Source organism: Furipterus horrens, unplaced genomic scaffold (assembly GCF_987537825.1).
Source record: "Furipterus horrens unplaced genomic scaffold, mFurHor1.1.pri manual_scaffold_11, whole genome shotgun sequence".
NCBI lineage: Eukaryota > Metazoa > Chordata > Mammalia > Chiroptera > Furipteridae > Furipterus > Furipterus horrens.
In genome coordinates, this window is record NW_028327181.1 from 94,885,495 (window position 1) to 94,907,670 (window position 22,176).

Here is a 22,176-nt window from a genome sequence, read left to right on the forward strand (position 1 = left end):
CACATATTTAGGAGGGGTAATCAATTGGCCTCCATGTCACCCTGCCCAGGCTCTGTAGCTTCATCGCGGGATGTCGATTCAACACGGGAGGAGACAGATACCGTGTCACTCCCGAGTCGGACTGCACAGCCATTCTCGGCGGTGCAGATAGACTCTTAAGAAGCTACACCATCGTCTCTCGAGACGGACGGCTGCCGCCGCCGCCGACGAATCAATTGGCCTCATGAAAGAGGTAACCCTTAAAGAACAGGTAGGATGGGTGGGCTGGTACATTTTTTCAGGATCTGTTGACAAAGTTGAGCTCCTGAGCAATGGCCACATGAAAAGTCAGCTTGCTTTCCATATAATCCAAAGACATTGACCTTCCTGTATTGATAGATCAAGGAGAGAGAAATAATTTAGTGTTTTCTTTGCATGTATTTTCATATGCCCACAGAGGCTGAATTCCTTTCAGGAAGACGGTGGCCCTTGTAACCTCTGTGCTGTCCCCTTTGTCTCCTCTGTCATCTCATTCCTCTCTTCCTAAAGTCACAAATTCACAGTTCAGATGAGAATGACCTAGCAGGGAGAAGGGCAGGATGCTGGGAGTGAGGGAGAGAACAAGGAAAGGCTACTGGCCTCTGGATCCTACTCCTCCGTAATCCCTTCCATGAAACCCCATCACAAAGACGCAAAACCCACCCTTATTAACAGCCTGGTGACAGATATGAGAAAGGTCACCCGTCTGAAGCCACTGGAGCTTCCTTGTCTCTGAGAGTCTCAGGCAAACAAAACCCTGCCAGCAGATATTTTCAGAACATTCATTTACTTAAAATCAGATCAGTGAAGAGTTGAGAACATTCTCTGGGAAATCTGCTCGGCCTTGAAGGAGAGGGTTCTAAATGCAGCCATTGATGCAGTGATTTAGCGCAATAATTATCTCCTCCCTTTATTCTGCCACAGAGAATTGCTGGAGGCCAAGAACCGATTAGTGCTGGCTAACAAGCCCTGCCCCACCCCCGCCCACCCCCCTGCCCCCACTGACTCCCAGATGGAACTGGCCAGAATATTTTTCAGCTGAACTAATTCATGAAGCTATAAAACTAGCAACCTTGCTTGCCATTCACCATTTGGGATTTAAAAACTCAAAAATGGGAGATTAGAGAGATTGGCTTTATATACTGTTACTACAATTAAATAAACAGCGCCTGTGTGAATTAATCGCCTCGATGCAGCCTATAACTGTGCAAGAATCTAGGCAAGATTTTGAGAAATGTTGAGGCCGACTTGAACCAACTAGAAATTGCTAATGGGTTTACAGCTAATACTTTCAACTCCCTCCCCTAAAAGCAACCACAGCCACACACACACACACACACTCACCCCTAAAACTCAGGATCACAGTTAGTATTACTCTTGCTCTGCATTTCTTCTCAACTTCTCAACGTGGCTCAGGAGAGACAAAGACTACAGTGCAGGTGATATTCCCTTCCCCAAAGTATAAGCATATGCTTCATGTTTATTTCATCATGATATCTTGGACCAGAGCCCCCAGGTGGTTGTCCGATAATCCTTGAAACAAGACATTAATGTGGCAAGAATGACTAAAATTTTCACGAACACAGTCATAGAAAAAACTCTTTAAGGACTTCCAGAGTCCACCTAAGAAAGAGAGACAGTCTTAAAGAATAGCAATGTGTGTATGTGTGTATGTGTGTATGTGTTTGTGTGTGTAGGAATAGCCATTAACGATAATTTTAATTAAAAATAGAATGAGAGAAAAAGTATACCTCATCATTAAGAGAGAAAATGTACTGAGGCATCAGCTCTACAGAGGAGGCCTTAGGGTCACAGCAAAGGGCTAGTGCAACTGAACTCGATTAGCTTAACTTAAAAAAATGGAAACCCATTTTTACCACAAACAATGCACATGAGAGTCCTAGGGATTATCAAGGGAAAAGAAGGGAAAGAGGAACACGTTCAACAAGAACTGTGATAGCCCAGGTAATGAAGGAGAGCGGCCACACTCACTGAAAGCCCCAAACACAGCAAGCAGCAGGTGGAGAAGATGTTGACTTTATTTAGCATTAATTGCAGGAAAGGGTCTATAAAATGTGGTCAAAAATTATTAAACCCCCGATGTTATGCCAATATTATGCCATCCCCTGTTCCAAGGCAGGTGTATTATTCCTGGTCCCCAGGATTAAAGTAAATCATTGCTTTTCCATGTATTCTGATTGCATTTCATTATTTTTTACTGCCCTGTTTCTTGAGGTTTCATGGCTTAATAGGGACTGTTATGTATAAAGTCATCGTGGGTTCCATGTTGGGAGACGGAATGTCAGGAAGTGAATATCCCTTCAGCATTTCCCCTCCGTCCTTAAACTCCTAGATGAGCTTTCTTTACACACATTTCCAGAAGCTTCTCTGGGGTCACAGATAAATCTCTCTCAGCACACTGACACTGGGATACTTGCTTAGATTTAAGGGACTTACCTCAAGCCACTCTGTCATCTGGAGATGCCCAGACTTACTTACTTGAAGCCCAAAACTCTCTTCTAGAAGCCACAAAATTATGCTACTTATTTCAAACAAAAATAGATTGGGTTCACTTGTAACTCCAAGATGAATCAAAACATCGTTTTTAAATCTGAATTTAAAACATCCAAGTAGCATTTTGCAGTAGGCTCTCACCGTGACCCACTAAAACAGAAAAAGATAAACAACCTACCGTCAGAGTCTAGAACGTATTTTCATAAACTACTAGATTCTAGAGATGAGTTGAGAAAAATAAAACAATCCAAAGCCTTTCCAGGAGCCTTCCGTGCCCACTGACAGCCCCGCTGTCGGCCACCGTGACCAGAAAACCACACTCCTGCCCGACAGAACACTGAGCCAACTGCCCTGCCCCTGGGTTCCCAGGTTTGGGATGTGGCCCCTTCAAGCTCTTTCTCATTCCCACCCCCAACTTCCTGTATCTTTTTGTCTTCACATCACAGAAAATGGGCGGTCAGAGAGTGTGGCCTGTAGCCAGTCCTGTGCTTCCCAGCATTCAAAGTGGTGGGCAGTGGAGTCAGGAACCATAGTGGGACAGGAACCATAGTGGGACAGGAACCACGGTAGGACAGGAACCACGGTGGGACAGGAACCATGATGGGACAGGAACCACGGTGGGACAGGAACCATAGTGGGACAGGAACCATAGTGGGACAGGAACCATAGTGGGACAGGAACCATGATGGGACAGGAACCACGGTGGGACAGGAACCATAGTGGGACAGGAACCACGGTGGGACAGGAACCATAGTGGGACAGGAACCACGGTGGGACAGGAACCACGGTGAGACAGGAACCACGGTGGGACAGGAACCATAGTGGGACAGGAACCACGGTGGGACAGGAACCATAGTAGGACAGGAACCACGGTGGGACAGGAACCACGGTGGGACAGGAACCATGATGGGACAGGAACCACGGTGGGACAGGAACCATAGTGGGACAGGAACCACGGTGGGACAGGAACCATAGTGGGACAGGAACCACGGTGGGACAGGAACCACAGTAGGACAGGAACCACGGTGGGACAGGAACCACGGTGGGACAGGAACCATAGTAGGACAGGAACCACAGTAGGACAGGAACCACAGTGGGACAAGAATCATGGTAGGACAGGAACCAGGGTGGGACAGGAACCACAGTGGGACAGGAACCACAGTGGGACAGGAACCACGGTGGGACAGGAACCATGGTGGGACAAGAATCATGGTAGGACATGCCAGCTGCCATGTGGAGGGTTGGGGAAGAGACTTGTAATCACACTATTTCAGTACCTCCCAGCATTTTATTTTTAATCGCTCCCTCCCAAGAACTTTTTAGATTTTTATTTTTCTAACCACCTGCCTCCATGAAATCTTAGCACCGCAGATATACTATATACCCGCTTACATACTGCATGTGTGTATACATGCCGTATACAGTTTTTTAAAGGGTGAGTTTCTTTTTTCCTTTTCTCAGGAAGAACCGGCTTTCTCCCCCTTGGCACTCCTGTCGAGAAGGCATATGCGTCCTAGACCCTGGGAGTCAGGTTGTGTGCACAGAGCAGATTTGTTTTCTCCTTTCTGGGGCAAAATTGCTCAGCTCCTGAACTATTACTATTTGGGCCAAATAAATCTTTGCTGTTGGGACTATCCTGTGCATTGTAGCATATTTAGCGGCATCCCTGGCCTCAAGATGCCAGTAGCACTTTTCTCCTCTGTCCCCAGCAGAAACAGCCAAAAATGATTCCAGATCTTGCCAGATGTCCCCCCCGGCCCCCGTCACCCTTAGCTGAGAACCATGGCTCTAGGGCTGAGGGATACAGCAATGAATGAGGCAGGCAGAGCCCCTGACTCTTCTGCTACTAGACGATTCATCTTCACCACTCTTCGTTGCTTCACCTCTCAAAGAAGAAAAATTAAATAATATCCAATAATTAAATTTTGCCATTGCAACAACATGGATAGACCTAGAATGTATTATGGTAAATGAAATAAGTCAGATAAAGATGAAAAACCTGTATTATTTTACTTAGATGTTGAATCAAAAAAACCCTAAACAAATAAACAAAACATTCATTGATACAGAAAACAAACTGATAGTTGTCAGAGGGTTGGGCAGTGGGGGGTGGGAAAAAAAGCAAAGGGGATTAAGAGGCACAAACGTATAAGTCACAGGGCTGTAAAGTACATCAGAGAGAATATATAGTAAGTAATATTCCAATAACTTTGGATGCTGACATGTGGATACTACACTTCCAGTGATCACTTCCTAAGGAATAGAAATGTCAGATCACTATGTTGTAATCTGAAACTCATATAATACTGTATGTCAAGTATACTTTAATTAAAAAGAGCTTTATACTCTAGAATGAAAAAAAAATATTCAAGGTCCTCTCCAACTTTATTATCTTATGGCAAGTGATTTCTCTGTGCTTTTAATGTCACAAACCTGGGCTGTTTAGAATAGCTCTTTTCCCCCCTAAAGGTTTGAACCAAAAATCACAAACACAATTAATTGCATTTTAAAACAAAGCTCAAAAGCATTTATTGATAGTCTTCCAAAATTGGTTTGCAAATGATCTTATACAGGGAAAGTTACACAAATATCACCTCCTTATTAGATTACAGCTCTGAGCAAACAACTCAGGGGCTTGCAGAGAACAGAGCAACAGACAGAACCCAGCATACAGTAGATGTCATACTTTATGAGCATGAAGCCATTAAAGAGTGTAATAAAATTATACAGGGCCTCATGAAAGATTTTAACATTCTTTATAAAAGGCATCCCTCTCCCCCTTCCTCCCTCCATTCCTCACTCATGCTCTCTCTCTCTCTCTCTCTCTCTCTCTCTCTCTCTCTCTCTCTCTCTCTCTCACACACACACACACACACAAACTGATGTTTCACAACAAAACCCAGGGCTGAATTAAATGACTGTAATGGTAATAAAAAGGAGAATGTAACATGCCACCTAATATCATAAAAATCACTTAATTCTCACACACAAAAAAAGTCTTGTGATATTGAGAGTGAAGAAAGTGTTGGTCCAAGAGAGGAAGTAATATAAAGAAGAGAAGCTTAGAAAAGTTAAGTAATGGGAATAGAGTCTCCTTGTAGGCCCTTCAGACAGGTTATATGGGAACCCTTCAGATGGTACTGAAAATTTCCTGGCTATTTTTGCTACTGCCAAGTCCTGTTTGCCCAAGTTCATTGGAATATTCTGTTCCTGGACTCAGGAATAAATTCAGAGTGTCTCTGGATGAGAAGAGGATTGAGGCCAGTCTTGTACCATTCTTGTCTCTTCAACCTAGAAGATCATATGATATTTCAATGAACAAGGGGTGGCCTTCAGCAGAATATTCTACCTGAGTGTGGAGCCAACTTAATGAGAGGGCCCCAAACTGGATCTGGGACCCGTTTGCTTCGTGGAGTGCTGAAGAACCACTGTGGCTTGATGTTTTCCATTGCAAAACAACCATTGAAGAGTACTGGTTACTCATTGTGAGGACGACAGTGTCTGTCAGGCTCCCTCACCCCAAATACCCAGGTGTGGACTGCTTAGAGATAATAATTAGATTCGCACATGCAGCACACTCGCAGTTATATAAACATTGATGTCATATTTTGGTTAGTAGCCGTCTTTGTCTATGCATAATATATAAGGGACAGGAAACCCCATGGGAGTGCAGCAGCGAGCGACAAGGGTTGCGTGGCAAGCAGCGGGAGCATGGTTGGCAGCTGGCTGGTGGTTCAGCGCATATCCGCAGTGGGGTGCACACGTGAATGCTGTAATAATATCTGCAATAAAGGGATGTCAGAGATTCCAATTTTACCTTGCATATTCTTCCGATTGCCAGACAAAAAGAACCTGCCTTTGTTCTGGGACATTCAGTTACTTTGGAAACCCTTAAGTCGCTGCAGAAACATGTGGAAGATCAGGAGTCATCTTAATTTTTTTAAACTGATGACCTATGTCCCCCAGATCAGTGTGAGCCCTGGAGCACACCAGAGAACTACTCATGAAGAGGCCATGGCTTCCTTGTCCTGTGTAGATGGAGAGAGGGGAAACTTAGCATGAACCAGCTTTGATGGCCAAACCATCTTGAAAAGAGAAGGGATTTTAAGTTCTTAGAACTCATGACTTATTTTCTCATTCTGAGGCTGGCTCGGCATCCAGGAAACTTATAAATATTATCTGATGAGTTTTTCCCAAACAAAGCTCGTTGGTGCCAGAACTCATTTAAGAAATCGAGACACCCCCTCAGTGTCACGTTCCCATAGCCACCAGACTTTATCTTCCTATTCAGGGGGCCCCAAGTGTTGAGATGCCATGTTGGCTAATCCACCTGATCCCTGTGAGGTAGCTAAGAGCGTGTGGTGGTCAGCATCTGGAGAACATTGCCAGAAAGCCTAAATGGTTTTCATCCTATTTTGGAATCTTCTCACTCTCCGGCCAGAAGTTAAAATAATTGGCTGAAGAACCAGGAACTTCTCCCAAAGAGGCATCCAGAGTGAAAGCCAAATAGCTCATAAAATCCTACCCCAGTCTGTAAAACTGTGAAAGAGACACTTAGCATAATGTTGTTTCCTTGGTTCTCGTTATTTTATGAGGTCTCAATAAGTTCCCGGGGCTGCTGTATAAAAGTCCTTTTTAGTGGTTTGCTAGGCCAGACCCCCCACCCACCCCCACACACACCCCTCATTCCCACCTCCTCACCACACCTCCCGTCCCTTTGTGTGCTTCAGACATTTTTCCGTGTCTTGTGCTAGCACTGTCAACTGAATTTCTTTTGCTCAAAAGGTTTTTTTTCTCTCAAAGTCAATATTCACTGCTGATTGAGCTTCTCGCAGTTCAAATAATAGGCTCACCCAGGCTCTATTTGAGACTTCTACTAAAAACTGAGGTATGCTGGTGATGCCCCCCGATTGTAGGAGGTGGAGCCTGCAATGTGCCCCATGGACGATGTCCTTCAGGTTTCTCTAGTGGCCAGTTGTACTGAGATAGACCTCAGCTCTCAGCCTCCTTTAAGAATTGCTTCCACTCAAGAAAGGTGCCTCACCCAAAGCTGTGCCTTTGTCCAGGGCAGCTCACACCCAGTGGCTGATCAGTGTGACATAGAGAAGCCCAGCCTGCTCGCCCTAAGTCTGGGCAACTCAGAAGGTGAATCTCGCTCCACAGCTACCTGTGTTGTTGGCTCTGCATTGCATCCCACCCTGCCCTTCTTTCTGTTCAATCCTCCTAGTGGCCCCTCTCTGTCTCAAGAAGCTAATCCCAGGACCCCTCTGTAACAACCATCTCCTGCATACTTCTTTCTGTCTTGGAGTCAGCTTCCCAGGGCACTCAGCCTGTGACAGCTGGTGCCAGGAATGGGCTGAGAAAGCAGCTGATAAGATGGGATTTGGGGACTTGATCCCCTGCCACTCAGCTGGTGGTGAAGACCCTTCACTCGTGACAGGTGAAGCACAACGGAGCAATGCCACTGGTGAACTTCCACCCATGGTGGGCCGGCCTTGAGATGGTATATGTGTGGAAGGTGATACACTAGCTGGCGCAATGGATGAGGTCTTTACAAATACAGAAGGAAGAGCAACTGCAAAGACAGTGCAGTGGGCTGGCCATTGCTAAGCTTGACTGGCACCCTGGGACAAAGAAAAACTGAGTGTCATGAATCAGCAATGAAAAGCTAAGCAAGAAAGCCAGAGAACATCCTTCAGAGCATAGAAAGAGGCTTATGTTTGCCTGCAGCAGAGGCAGAGAAAGCAGAGAGAAGAGGGAATGACCAGACATTTTGAGGACTGTGGGGTGCAGGGTTTGAGTTCAGAGATAACCCTCACACCATAAGCAAAATTGTGGTGCCTGGTTCAAATGGGAGCACACGGACACCAGGATATCAATGAAACCCTGCCTCAAATTCAACCAGCGGAGGATATGCTCTGTCTTCAGCATCACTGGTCATTGCTCCAGTCCCTGCATGTAGAAATGGAACTGATACACTTGGCATTCGGTCCAGTACCCACAATGGCCTGTGGAGTAAGAGCTTTTAAAGTGGACAACATGTGGAAGCTCCTAACTAACCTCCCCTCCCCGCCACACACACACACAAAACAGTGAATCACAATCAATATCTCATCTTGAAAAGGATGGCAGAAATTAATGCCACCCTAAAGGTGTAAAGGATTAAACCAGAAATCTGTAAATCACAGATCACCCTGGTCTTCTACCTGTGAGTGGCCTTTCAGCTAGAAATGGTGTTATATTTTTAAATGGTTCCATAAGTACCTACATAATATCCTCAGCTTTTCTACTTGACTTCTAAAGCCTAAAATATTTACTACCTAGCCCTTTACAGAACGAGTTTGCCAACCCCTGCATTACAAGATAGTCTTCATCATATCTGCATTTATTTAGAAATCTTGCTCCTTCAAACAAAGAAAAAGAAGATGACAAATCCTGGAGGTTGACAGTGAACCACTGAGATATCAACCCAGCAGTAGCCCCAAATTGCCACTTCCGGGATGAATGTGCTAGCTTTACTAGAGAATGTGGGTCCTGCATTTGGTACATGGTCATGGTTCTGGGGCATGTCTTCTGTTCCTGCCTTTTCACAAAAGAAGTTTATTAACAGTTTGCTTATCTTGGAAGGGACAACAAAATACATTTACAGTGTTGCTCCAGAGCTAGGTTAACGGCCCCATTCTCTGTCAGAATCTAGTCTGGAAATACCTGGAACATTTTCACATCCCACAGGGCAACACCCTAGACCACTGTGTGAATGACATTGTGTTCATCAGACCAGACGAGCAAGGAGTAACTAGCGTAGTGGCGACCTTGGTGAGATATGAATGCTGCAAAACATGGGCAATAAACCCTTCAAAGATAGAGGAGCCTGCCAGTAAAAGTTTTCGGGTCCTAGCAGGGAGGCATTTTAGCACAGAGGCCAAGGGAACAGTCCCGGCTCTTCCCTGCCAAGCAAAGAGTAGGTACTCAGCAATTGGGAGTTAATGCGATTATGTTGCTGATGATCGTTATAACTTTTGGAGTCTGGAAGATCTGGCCCCAACTGCTGTAAACCTGCCCAAGTCTTTAAATCATTTATTTTGTTATTCCATGTGGCAATATGCTGCCTTGATTTGGAATATTGGAGCTTTAATCAAAGTGTTGGCTCAGCCCCGCTTAGCGGTTGTGAAACCCTGAGCGTGTTATTTCATATCTCTCTGGAGTATGTATGTTATCCCCTATCATGATCACTTCAGATCAGATAACATCTGAAACATCTTCCATCTTGAATGCTCCATATCCGGGCAGTCTGTGATGTTGGCTACATGAGGTCTGTACACTTAACAGTTAAAGTAATTAAAAGTAAATTAAATTAAAGCTTCAGTTCCTCAGTTCCATTAGCCACATTTCAAGTGTTCAGGAGTCACCCGTGGCCAGTGGCTGCCATATGAGCACAGATAAAGAACATCTTTATAATCACAGGAGCTCCTGGTGACAGTGCTGCTCTATTATAGTTCAGTCTTTTAAGGTCCAATTAGATTACAATCCTTTTAGGCCCAGCACGTACATTCCTACACACCCGTATAAGTAACATATGCATTTAGAAAAGCTAACAAAGTATTAAAGCAGTCATTCCTAAGGAGTAGGATATTTCTACATGTCTCACTTTCACCCTCTAACACCCCTATGAAATTATTGTGATGATGATTTCATTTCTAGATAAGGAATCTATTTCGTTTCTTAACGTAATTAAAATCCTTACCCCAGAAGTGGGGATAAAAGGGGAAGGGTCTGGTCAAGGAACTAGTATAAATGACCCATGGACGTGGCCAATGGGGTGGGGATTGACTATGGGAGACGGGATGGTGGGCCGGCAGGGGAGAGCAACGGGGGGGGGGGGGGGGGTTGGACAACTGTAATAGGACAACAATGATAATTTTTTTAAAAAGAGATCCTTACCCCAGTCATACTGCTAGAAAGTGGTGGAGTGAAGTTCCAAACTCTTGAGTCCTCATCCTTCAGCACAATCCCCTGACTTCTTCCAGTGGCCTTCAATGCTGATGTCAATGACCGTGTGATCACCTTCTAAATTCCAATATGGCAGTTTCTTGGGGCCCATAACTCAAGCAGCTAGTAACTGGCTTGCAGGCTCTTGGAGGCAGAGATGAGTCTAGTTTCCTAGTTCTGAGGGCAGCACGTTGGAAGTAAAGGTAGCATTGCCTACAAATGCTCCCTTCACCCTGGCTTTCACATTAATTACTTTTTGCCTCAAGCTGACATTTTTTATCTCTTTGTTAATCTCTCCCCGCCCAAATTTTCACACATATCCTCCTTTGTTAATACATTTTTTTCCATATATCACAGTCTGAAAATAGCATAGATGTCTGGATGCTGTGTTATTTCATTAATTTAATAATAATTCCAGTAGTATTCTGCTTCCATCCTGTATGTTGCTTTTAAAGTACACATAAGTGCATGTGTTTGCATGCGAAAGAAAGCCATCTCATTTTTAGGACTGGAGGTTCAGAAGAATTCCTTGACATGGGCAAGTTGAGAACTGAATTTTATGTTTTGGAAGAAAAAGGGGGATTCCCGAGGGAGAGTTGTGAAATCTAAATGATTGAAGTTCAGTTGGCTTTAAATATTATTTGAGATGAAACAGTACTGCACATATTGAGGGACAATACTGTTGCTTAAAGGCAACTTGGCTTGGAACCAGAAGACTTGGGTTCTGGTACCAACTCTGCCATTCATAGCTGTGGGACTCTGGGCGGACAGTTAACACGACTGAGCCTTATTCTCCTCCTCTGAAACTGGTAACCATGGTGCTACCAGCCTTATCTAATGTAGGGATGCTGCAGTATGTGACCCAGATTCCCCCTTTGAGACCAAGGAGATTACTTCCCCAGGCGTAGGGAGGATTGCCTGTTGGCAGCTCATAGACCAGTCTGTCTCCAGGAATTACCTTCAGCCTAAAGGAGTCACCTTGCCTAAGATTATGCACCCTTTCCAAAAGCAGCCCCCATCAGTGACTGCTTGTGTGATATGCAAAGGTCCAGTATCCTTATCTCAATTTAGGACACCTCTGAGCGGTCATCTAGCTTCAGAGTTCCCAATGAGGTCAGCCAACGCTTCTGTTGTAACTTCGTTCCAGTTCAATTTCTCTCTGTCAGGCTTTCCCCACTTCTTCATAAATTGTGTCTTTAAGAATGTTCTTCAATTAATCACATGGAAGCAAATTGCCCTCTCAAAGGCACCTGGAAGTCACCTAGAGACATGGGACACATAAAACTTTTGTGTCGTCACTCCAGTCCCACAAACATCAAGCCATACGTGCTATTAAAAAAATTTATTTTGTGTTTTTATACTGAAACATTTTGTTATAAAATATATCAAGTAGGAGGAAACTCTGGAAGACTCAAATTCTTCTCTGCCAATGAAATAACTGTTATCTGGATACAACCATTGGCATACTTAATATTGTGGCCATTTTTGGTGGAATCTAAGGTCAGAGTTAATATACACATGACCTGCTTTTAGAATGTGAAGACAATAGCATCAGAAAAAGTTTTCATATTACCCAAGATGACTCATGCTACCCACTTCCCACTTCATGACATCTTCCAAACCCCGCAGTCAAAACAAATCATTCTTTCCTGCTCGCTGCCATTTTGTAAAAGTTAGCACAGTGGTTTGTATATATGCTTTTCTTTACCACTGGATGGTGATGCTCCTGTAAAACAGGGACTATCTGTTATTCATACGTGACCCGTCCCCCAGTATCAAGTACATTACCCCTCACTTAGTGAGCTGTCCACAAGTATTGGCCGAATGTCAATACAGGTAGTTATGTTTGTTGTAATTTGTATGCGTTCACAGGGCCAATTTTTCTCCTTTTTTTAAGACTTAAGAAAAGAGAGAGTCTTTGAACGGAAGCCTGTGAAATTTATGTGTGATACAAAACATATTTTTATAATGGTGAAGTTTGTCGTATATTAAAATGGCTACTAAAACCCATATGTTTATGACCAATTGCTTCCTGACAAGATCACTTAATGAAAAAAGAATAGTCTCCTCAGCAAACAGTGCTGGGACCACTGGATGTCCACCAGAGGCAAACATAATGAAGTTGGACTCCTGACGTATACTGTAATCAAAACTTAACTCAAAATGGATTAATGATCTAAATATAAGAGCAAGAACTATAAAATTCTAGGAAAAAGCACAGGTTGAAATCTTTATGACCTTGGATTTGGCAGCGGAGTCTTGGACATGACAATAAAAGCGTGAGCAACAAAAGAAAAACTGGATAAACTAGATTTCATCACATTAAAAAACGGTTTCCTACCAAAGGACACCATGAAAAAAGTGACAAGACAACCTACATGCTGGAAGAAAATATTTGCAAGTCATATGCCTGATAAGAGTGAAGTGTCAAGAATACGTAAAGAACTCTTACAAAGAACGTGTATAAATGACTCATGGATACGGGCAACGGGGAGGGATATGATTGCGGGAGAGGGGGTGGGCTGGGTGGGGGAGAGAAATGGGGGAAAAATGGGGCAACTGTAATTGAAAAACCAAAAATAAAAACATAAAAAATAAATAAATAAATAATAATTTTTAAAAACTGAAAAAAAAAAATGAACTCTTACAACCCAACAACAAAAAGACAAACAACCTAATATTAAAATGGGCAAAGGACTTCACTATTTTTCCCAAAGAGATACACAAATAGTCACACAGAAAAAAAAAAGAAAAGAAAAACTATGCTCAATATAATTTGTCATTAGGAAAATGTAAATCAAAACCACAATGAGATACTATTCCACACTCACTAGAATGGCTGTAGTTTAATAATAATAACAGGTAAAATTGCTCAGCCACTGTGGAAAACAGTTTGGCAATGCCTCAAACATCAAAGATAGAATTACATAGGACCCCACAATTTCCCTCCTAGGTATATACCCAAAAGAACCGAAAACAGAAACTCAGACACATGTTTACACATATCCATAGCAGTGCTATTCACAATAGCCAAAAGGTATAAAGAGGGAGTAAATGGATAAACAAACTGTGCTGTGTGCATACAGTGGAATATTATTCAGTCATAGAAAAGGATGAAACACTGTTACGTGCGACCATATATACGAACCTCCAAAGCATCCCACGTGAGAGAAGCCAGCCACAGAAGGTTACATACTGTATCGTTCTCTATGTATTGGACACCCAGAACAGGTAAATTCCCTGAGACAGACCACAGATGGGTGGTCTCCAGGGGCCGAGCGGAGGTCGGACAGAGAATGGCTGCTTGTGGCTTTATTTCGGAGAGAAGGAAATCAGGAACTAGATGGCGGTGGTGTGTGCACGATACGGTGAATGTCATAAATGCCACCGTGGCGTGGTGATTTTATGTCATGTGAATCTAACCTCAGTAAGTTATTTTTTTAATGTTTAAATGGCTACTGAGGGAGGCTTTACAATGTCTCGTGTAGCGCCAGACCTTACAGGGGCAATCTTCAGCCTTTTTCAGCTCATGGCACATGCAAACTGATTACTAAAATTCTGCAGCACACCAAAAATATATTTCTTGCTGATGTGGCAAAAGAAATAGGTATAAGTTTTGACTGATTTACAAAGAATAAAAAAAGGAATAATGTCACTGCTCCAAAATGACTTTTTAAAAAATCAGGTCTATGCTTATATATAAGGATTTCTGGTACCAACAATTAACCAATGAGACACAAGCTTATGTGACGTGACCAATAAGATGCAACTCTATTATATACATACATATATATATATATATATATATATATATATATATATATATATACACACACACACACACACACACACACATATATATATGTATATATATTTCTGGTTCAAGACAGGGCATTCACACTGGAGGCTATTGTGTTGACTCTTGCCATTTTTTTTTTGACAGTTTAAAGGAAAAGAGGTCAGTGTCCCTGACTCAATAGTCAGCTATCACATGTTTTAAAAAGTCTTGTGGCACACTGGTTGAAAATTGCTGACCTAGAGCAATGCTCTCAGATCTAGTGCCGCCTTTTGGTAACTTAGATTCGATAAAGGCTACTTTACTATCTTAAAAATGAAATTCGCAGAGACATAACCTGCCTCCAAAAATAGTTCCAAAAAATAAGTATAATGTCCTACCTGTAACATGGAAAAGAAATGAGGTGATTCATTTCTATAAAACATGTTCTTGTATGGGGATTGCTAAACTACCAAATACAACTGTCCACTGATGTTTATGAGATAAAGATATTTTTAAGTAATTATTTTGGTTTCTTCACAGTATCCTTGATGCCTTCTTGGCCCTCAAAGGGTAAAGTATTTACTACACTCTGGCTCTTTACAAGAGATAGTTGCCAGCCCCTATGTTCAGGAATGGCTATATAATTTTCGTGTCCCAGTGCAAAGTGAAAATTCAAGATCCTAATAAAAATTATTAAGAGGTTCAAGACAGTGATAACGGAGTAGTCAGTCCAGAGGAGGGTCACTCCCATGAAGCCTAGCCCTGCCAGTTTTATTCCATACATACTCAGATGCAACCTCACTGCAAACTTAGTGAACTCGTCGGACATGTGTACCTGTGAACGCACCAGCTACGTGTGCAGACTCATACCCACAGGGCCAGGCGCACTGCACTGCCCTGTGCAGCAATCCCCGTAAAACTGCGTTGTATCAACAGCTCAAGTACGAGGTGGTGTTTCCATGCTTTGTGGGAACTGGTAAACAGCGCTGGTGGAACTTTTGAATAATGGGCAGCACAATCCTTTAATTTACAAGAAAGTTGCATTTCTGCAATATTCGTGGAATGCTAAAACCGAAAGAACTGTATTTGCGTGTGAGATGGAATCAGCGTCTAGGCTGAGATCATTAGTAGCACAAGAATAAACTCAAGATGGATCAAAGACTTAAAAGTAGCAGGTTTTAAATGAATGTTCAGTGAACTATGTGAAGGTCGGTGGGGGACACAGGGTAATTCCTCACTGTGAAGCCCAGGACGACACATTGCAGAGTGAGTGACATCACGGACCCCTAGGCACTCAGGGCCACTGTGTGTCCACCGCCCCTCCTATGGTCACACCTTTAAATGCCCAACGCCATTTTCAAACCACCCTTTAGCAGGTCTGACTACCTGAGCTGAGAGCCATTAGTCTAGAGGATCTAAGAACAATTAGGCATTGACTGGGTGGAGAGGGTGAGATATCGTGGAGATGGAATTTTGGGTCTTTGCTTCTTAGTCGGTACAGCCCTTTTAAATGTGTCAAATCAGAATTATTTAGGTTATCTTTCTTTCTCTTTTGTGGTATATCTTTTGGTGGGTAGGACAAATGCTAATAATATCAGCACCTGAGACCAATGTAAAGTTAACTCTTTTCAGCATTTTTTATTTTGCATTTGACAAGGTGCAGATTCAGCAGGAAAAATAGGCATTATTCGATTCATTTAAAGATTTTTGCTAAAACTGTATATTCCTTTCAGAGTTTGTTGTTAACCATCATTATACGTAAGACACACAGCTTGGGAATATTGAGGACAGTCTGAGGCCCAGCAAGAGCAGATAACTTTCCCAAGTCCCCATGAGAGAGAGGTGGTAGAGCCGGATGAGAGTTGGGCTTTTATGATCCGTAATTCTGTATTCGTCCAGTTTTCATCCCCTCATGGGGTAAACGAATTCACCCAGAACATGCTTTGGATAAAAGGCGTTTCAACTCATAACTTAGAGGAAGGAGAACACTGCCCAGGTCTCCTTCAGTCTTAAGAAGACACCCACTTGGCACCCTCCCTAACTGAAGGAGAGAGAGTAGTTCACAGACAGTTTGGCAAGAACTAAATGCCAGTGAATTCCCGAGAAGAAAATATTCCTACCTATACTTAGGTAGAGGCCATGGAAAACATGGAGAAATGAGACATTGGAGTGTTTTTTTTTTAATTATTATTATTGAACCGGGCCCAGAACCCCACGACAGAGCATATAGATCTGGAACTTGGCAATACCCAAAATTAATGGTATCGTCATAAAGTTTATATATAACATATATATAACTTCTTAAGCCATGCACGAGGAAGGAGGCTCCAGTAGGGTAACCACCTCGGCCCACCCATAAATAATCCATGTTAATATCCTAAGAGAGGTCACGGACTGGAGTAATGTGCTGACATCTGGCTCCTTCTGGCACCACAGCCTGTATGGTTGAAACAGATGGCCTTTAATTAGTGGTGGGTTGTCCCAGCAGAGGGCAGCTTGGGCAGGAATTGTTATTTGGACTACCCACCTCATGCCTGGCTGCTGGAACTCTTGGCATATTGTCAGAAGTGCCACTGCAGTTACTGCCAATAGGTCTGATGTCACTGATGGCAGACTCTTGGGCTATCATCATCACTGGAGGGAGGCCTCTTTGGGGAGAGTCTCAGCAAAGACGCTGGGGTGCACATAGGCTGGGGAAATTTGGGAGATGGATGAGGGAGGAGAAAATATGCAGAATTAACTTGCTTTTGGGAGAGTTCCCTACTGAATCTTTGGGTTTGGGGGCCACAAATTGCTGCTTATTCTTTTTGAACTCAAAGCACACTCAACCCTTTCAGCACTAGGAAGAGATATGAACCAGGGAGTGAAGGTTTAGACTTGTTCCCTACTATATGTGAGCTAAATGGCAGAGGAAAATGCCCATAGGTTATTATAAAGAACCAAGCTGCTGAAGGATCTCAAGTTCTATTGCCCAGATATATTTTAAAAACAGTCTCCCATTTCAGATATAAAGAGAAAATGATTTACTGTATCCAAAATGAAATACAACAGCCGGCAAAACCATGTCTTCAATTCATGGGGTCCTGAAAGTCTTGAGAACAACTTGGGCCCTGAGCAGGGTGAAGTAAGCTTCTGAACTGAATAAAATATAAAATGAAATCAAGCAAAGTAGAATAAAATAATTCTTGGGGCACCTGACCCTGAGCTGGGATGTTTGAGAACAGAACACATGATGTGCCTTCAAAGCTAGGTTGTTGGTGAGGATCGGAGGTGAGCTCTACTATCCACAGTAAAAGGTGGATTGACTTGTCATTATGTGAGCATTTACCCAACTATCTGTTGGGTTTTTCCAATGATGGCCTTGAAGTTTCCTTTTCAGTATGTGGTGGTGGTGGGAATCACTCTCAGGCAACTTAGCTGTCTTCAAACTGAGTAGAAAGAAAAGAGTAGTATGATAATAATTATATGTGTCTTCAGGACTTTAAGCAGATACCTTCATTTACTTGTCTGGTCCATCAAAAGATTGCTTGACAACTTTCATAGGTCAAGGTTCACTCTGATGCAGTTTCTAAGACTTAAGAATTGGCATGATTTGCTCCATTAAATAGAAATCCTAAAAAGCCAGGATTGGGGATGCCTGGATGGAAGAGATCTTTTCCACCCAGCATGAAGCACATTGTATAAAGCCCTAATCACAGAGAGGAGACCTCCTTCTACTTAAGACACGGTGACATTGAGGAAGTCTTAGGGAGCAGGGTCAAATTCTCCTAAGCCAGGTATATAAATCACAAGAAGAATATGGTCAATTTTTTAAAAATTGAAGTTTTCCCTACATATATGTAGAATATCTGCAATCAAATATAATATTACATGGGCCAAGAATACCAAGGGAAGATCACAATGAATCTGATGTGAATTTCATGGATTTAAGTTGAAATTTATCTTGTGTCAAAAGTTATAAAGGTCAAGTTAAGACCCAGAATTTTTTTTTATCACTGTGTGGTTGCCCCTCACTTGCACCCCTGACTGGGGACCTGACATGCAACCCAGTCATGTACCCTGACTGGGAATCGAACCAGTGACACTTGGTTCGCAGGCTGATGCTCAATCTACTGAGCCATGGCAGCCAGGCTGTCGGCCCAGAATATTCTTGATTGTCTGAGTGCTTTCATGATTCTAAATTTTCGTAATAAAACTAGAAAGACATCGAGAGATGAGGTAGGAAATATATATATATGTTTTATTTCTTTTTCTATTTAATTAATAGTGTATACCTTCTGTATTTTGGGCACCCTTTGAGGTGTTGGAAATGTTGCCATGAACAATAACAAAAAACAAAAACTCCTACTTTCATGGATCTTACATGCTAGCAGGGGAGCTAATAATAACTGTATTAATATGCAAACATGTAACATGCAGGTACTGGGACAAAGGCACACGACATGAGGAAGTGGGGTAGGAAGTGATTGGGATGGGGAGGGTGCCACTTTAGGTTGTCTGGAGAGCAAGATGTCTCTCTAATAAACTAAGTATCAGAATGAAGTGGACCAGCAAGTCCTGAGACCATCTGGGAGGAGAATGTTTCAGGCAGAAGAAACAGCGCATGTAAAGGCCCGGGTGCTTGATGTGAATGAAGAAATTTCCAGCAGATCAGGGGACCAGAGTGAGCCAGTGTCTGAGGGAAGGAAGATGGGGTCAGAGTGCAGGTGGGGACTAGAGTACAGGGGGCCTCACACATATTTTTCCTTTGTCATTTTCAAGGGAAAAACTGTGTTTCCATGTGTTTGTCACCTGTAAAGGTCTGGCGCTATAGACACAGCTAACATTTCTTGAGCCGTCGCTGTGCGCCAGATCCTGTGATCAGTGCTTGCCCGAGTCACATCATTTTCTCGCCACGACAACCCAAAAGCCATAGGCATGATGATCATCCCCTTGTACGGTCGGGACACCTAGGCTTAAAGGCGAAACAACGTGCCCGAGTGGCCCTGCTGATATATGCTGGAGATTCCAGAATAAACAAGAACAGAGCAGAAGGGGTGCAAAGGCCCACCCTGTTGTTTGAAACCCCCTAGTTGGTGACAAAAATTCTAGCAGACTTAGCCTGGGCTGTGCTCGTCTTAAGCAAAGAAGCAAGGCGGGAGAAACCAAGAGATAAACCTTTGGCAAGAGCCAGCCTCTCTCTCCAGACCCTCACTAGGCTTCCGAACCCCTCGTTCTCAAGAAGCCTTTGCTCTCTGCTGGCCCCTGGGTTATGTTTCCGTTGGTGCCGAGAACCATGCTCAGTGCTGAGAAGTCCTCTGTATTCTTCTCCCTGTGTGGTTAGAGGTGGAGGAGAGTCTGGGTGGCAGTGCCAGGGGCCACACCTCTTTGTCAGGAACATGTAATTAAAAAAGAAAGGAAAAGGGGAAAAATGAGCAAAGAAAGAGCCACCCACCCCCGTTTTTCTTCAACACATGCTCACGCACACGCGCATCAGCAGCCGTCCATCACCCGGGTCCTTGGGGCTCTGATGAAAACATTTTCCACCGGCACCGGGAGGCATTAAACACCCCTCCAACCCAACCTGAGACTTGGACCGTCAGTGGAGATATTTTTAAAACCATGACACAGAGGAGTGTGACACACTTGGTTTTCTCAGTGGGTGGGTAGAGTGTTATTTCATGTTGTTCTTGTCACTCGGCCCAACATTATAAGTGTGCACTTTATTACAACTCCGAGAAGCTCTGCAGCCCGACCCAGCACAGTGTGTTCCCGGCGAGGGGACGGCAACCTGGGCAGGCGTGGGGAAGGAGGAGTGGCGCACTGCTGGGACACAGGACACCCCTAGGGCTTTCCCTCGTGTACTGAGTTCATGCTCGGCAGTATATGAAGTGTCTCCCCCAGTTGCTGTCCTTGGGAAAATTCCAGATATTCAGATATTTAGTGAAAATTAATTTCTTAAACAACTATTGTTTGCTCTCTTTTTCTCCTCCTTTTTCTTTTTCTGATTGGGGGGGTCATTCTCAATATTACACATAAAATGTATGGTAGAGTGAGGACTAAAGTATCCGAGTCTCACCATGTACATGCAAAGGTATTAGTCAAGGGTCCTCGTTGTTTCCTTGAGACAGGTAGGACACCAGTACTGAGAGGGGAGCAGGAGGCAGTGGGCTGACAAGACCCTTGGTAATCTGGCCTCTGTCCATGGTCAGCACTTTTTACTCTGCTCCAGGTGCTAAGAACTTGCTGTTCCTCCCCAAACGTCATGAGTACCTCATGACCTTCACGCATGTTCTTCCCTCGGCTGGAATGCTTGTGCCTTTCAATATTTCAGGGAAGTCTTTGCTTTAACATCACTTTCTCAAAGAGTTTATCCTTGACCATGATTCCCGAATAATACCTCCACCCTTCCCTCCCCTCTGGTACATTCTATCCCCACACCCTGTTTATTTTCCTTCATAGCACTGGTCGGTGCCTTGCACTGACACGTACTGCAGGTACATGTGCTGGCTGATGGATTTGTCTGTGCAGTAAAAGGGGAAGGAAGGGCAAAAGGATGACTCTGTGCCTGGGACCTTAACGGCTAGAGAATGGTGACACCATTTACTGAGATGGGGCAACCTGAGGGAGGAGCCTATTTTGGGAGGACAGGGTAGGGAAGGATCAAGATTTCCGTTTTGGGCATGTTATATTTAACATATCTATCACATATCAGGGTGGAGAGAGTCTGGTGGGCAGAGAGATATACATGTCTGGAATCCAGGGAAGAGATTGGGTCTGAAGATAAAAACTCATGAGTCGTGAACATACAGATATTGAAAGACATGATCTTGGTTGAGATCTGCCAGATAGTGTAGACCTGCAAGAGAAGAGGGCCAAGAGCTAATCTCTGGAGCAAAAGGATGTTTAGAGGATAGGGGGCAAAAGGAGGGAGAAAGGAAAGGCGATTAGAAAAGAGAATCCATGGCGGTAGCAGGACAACCAGGAGCGTATCACGTACAAAAAACCAAGTGAAGAAAGAGTCACTCTTCCAGTTGTCCCTATAATCTCCAGATGTGGACTGAGAACGGGTCTGTACATCTGGCCAGTGGCTGAGACAAGAACAGAAAAATAGGGACAAATGCCTGGGAGGGAAGGATTGAGGAGAGCTCCTCAGGTGAAGGTGAAGACGTGGAGGCAGAGGACAGGTCACCATGTCAAGGAGTTTTGTAGTATGGCCGAGAGAGAATGGAGAAGCCTGCAAGAAAGAGGAGCTATTCCAGTGAGCCTGTGGGCTGATGAGAAGGAGATGCTGGAGAGAAGAGATGACATTGAGGGAAGGAGACGTGACTGTGGAGCAGAACCTTTACGTGGGCACTTCAGGGTGGGCTACAGTGCAATGGAGTAGGTCCCTGATGGGAGCAAGCTACTGTCTGCAGGGGGGCAGATCACACGGGCACTGGGGAAGGTGGCACGTGACTCGTTGTAGGTGGTTGAGGGAGTTCTCTTCTGCTTGCTTCTGTTTTCCAGGTGAATAAAAGGTGAGGTCATCCGCTGAGAGTGTGGGGGTGGACGCAGGAGAGAAGAGGGGTGAAATAATGGCCTTGGAGAACTGGACTGTGACTTGACCGGGGCAAGATGGTAGGATTGCCAGCCACTGCTGAGGCCCCTAGTGGGCTTTGTGGTCAGAAATGAACATGGGACCAGATAGCTCTGTTTTATGTCTTCTTCCAGTTGTATTCAGATATTCTGGTACAGGTTCAGAGTTGGGGGAGAGCTAGGTCACAGCAGAATAGGAAATGTTCAAGTCAACAGGCTGGAGGGAGAAATGGAAGCCTGGAGTTTCTACAAGGCAGTGACCATAGCAATGGCAAGAAGAGGATGAAGGGCATGAATGGTGGAGGGAACGGAGCCAGTGA